The following is a 2,061-nucleotide window of genomic DNA, read 5'->3' on the forward strand; positions in this document are numbered from 1 at the left end:
ATCCCTGTAAAGATATCAAGTTTAGCTAAATAAGGTCCATGAGCTAAAAAGTTTGTCGATCTTCCTTTTCCACACCCTTTCTCTCTCTCTCTCTCTCCTTTTTCGTTGTGTGGAGATTAGTTAGTGCACCTCCACGTCAGGCCAATAGAATGTGCTTGGATGATGGTGATGGAAGCCACAGTTTAGGTCATTGTCAATCTGTCATCCCAGTAATGGCACCCTAAAAAAAAGATAAAGGCAAAATGGGTTTTCCTTTGTCGAATATAATCTGAAATTGATAGGGATGGGGTGTTCTATCTTTGGTAGACATGTATGATGGGCCTTGCTTTATGGCTTGTTCCACCAATCTGGGGCATCAAGGGTCCCCTCTCTCTCTCGCTCCTCTAGGTGATGATATTTATCTACTATCTAAAAGACCTTTCCCAAGTGCTTTTACTGTGGTTAGAACTGACAATTTTTGTTAGGCTATGTTTGGATGTCAAGAAAAGAAAAAAGAAAAAAGAAAAAAATATATAATCAAATAAATATTATGATGGAAATAATGATTAATTTGTGTATTTTTCTTTCTCCTTAAGTTCACTTTTTTATGAATTTTGTTTATTATTATTATCATTATTATTATTTTATTTTATTTTATTTTCATTTTTCTTGGCTTCTAAACATAGTCTAAGGTAGTAAATTGTTTTAGGTTGATGAGAAATGGATAATGTCCGAGTTGAATTTCAAGTACCCATTCTATACCCATAATTAATGTGGTGGATAGCTTTGTTAAAAATAGGTTGGATTTAGGGGGTTTGCACTGAGCTCAACATCAGCTATGTGTTAATGTAAAAGCAATAAACTCAATTTACTTCAACCTTATCCCAACTAAATGGAGTATTTACATAAAATAAAAATTAAATGGAATCGATTACATAGATCTTTTTTCTCCAATCAGCTCCATTTGAAGACATACTTGTTACTAGTACTCCTAAGTAATGCATGTCTTTTCTCATCATTTTTCCTAGAGTTACTTTAGGTTTATCCTTGGCTCTTTTAGGTCATTCAATCTTAATCAAATCAATTATCCATGTTGGAGCATTCAAAGGTCTTTGGTGTGCATGGTCACGCCACCTCAAGTGACTTTCTCACAATTTATCATATATTGGAGCTATTCTTAATTAGCTTTAATATGTTCACTCTTAATTTTGTCATTTCTAGTTTTGCCATTCATCTATCTCAATATCCACATTTTAGCTATATTAAGTTAATAGTCCAATAAATTTTTCCTTTGAGTTTTAAAAGAATAAATAGTAAAATCAGCAAGAAATGACTGGATCAATCACAACTGACTGATTCGACAAATTCCCCGATCCAATTCTCAATTTTAAAACTATGGCTAGATGACCCGTAAAATGTAGTAAAGCACAAAGTTTAAGATTAAACCCTTAAAAAGGCAAATTTTTGTTGCGAAAAATAAATTTGAGTTGTGCTATCATTATTCCTTCATACTTTGTCAGGGCAAACAAAGGTCATCATGGCCATAAGGTTGAACTGGTAAGTTTATTGGATGAACCCTCAATTTTAGCCGTTTGACAAAAATGTTTAACAATTTTGACCATTGGATAAATATGTTTAAGGGTGGATTAATTGCATTCCAAATTTCAGAATTTAATTCAATCAAATATCCTTCGTTATATTGACCGACATCCTTCTATTTCCCAATCATCCATGTATGCCATGCACTTGATTTACAATCTTGTTGTGGCATGCTAACGATCGCAACCCTTCTTATGGAACTATTCACATTCATTCATCAGCCCACCCCTTTTGTGGTTTGGACAAAATCACTAGAACAAAGTAGAACTAAGCTTTTGTCAATAGAACTATGTCAATCAATGATAGAAAAGGTTTTCAAAACTGGCTGGACTATCGATAAGCAGCATTCTTATCAAACATTGGCTCCAACTTGTTATTGTCACTAATTCTACTTGAGCTGAAACCCAACAAAATGGCAAAGGACCTCATGAGCTACCTATGCATAAATTTGGACCTCATTGGAAACTGAAAATGAAGAGTTTT

This window comes from Macadamia integrifolia, chromosome 3 (assembly GCF_013358625.1).
Source record: "Macadamia integrifolia cultivar HAES 741 chromosome 3, SCU_Mint_v3, whole genome shotgun sequence".
Lineage (NCBI taxonomy): Eukaryota > Viridiplantae > Streptophyta > Magnoliopsida > Proteales > Proteaceae > Macadamia > Macadamia integrifolia.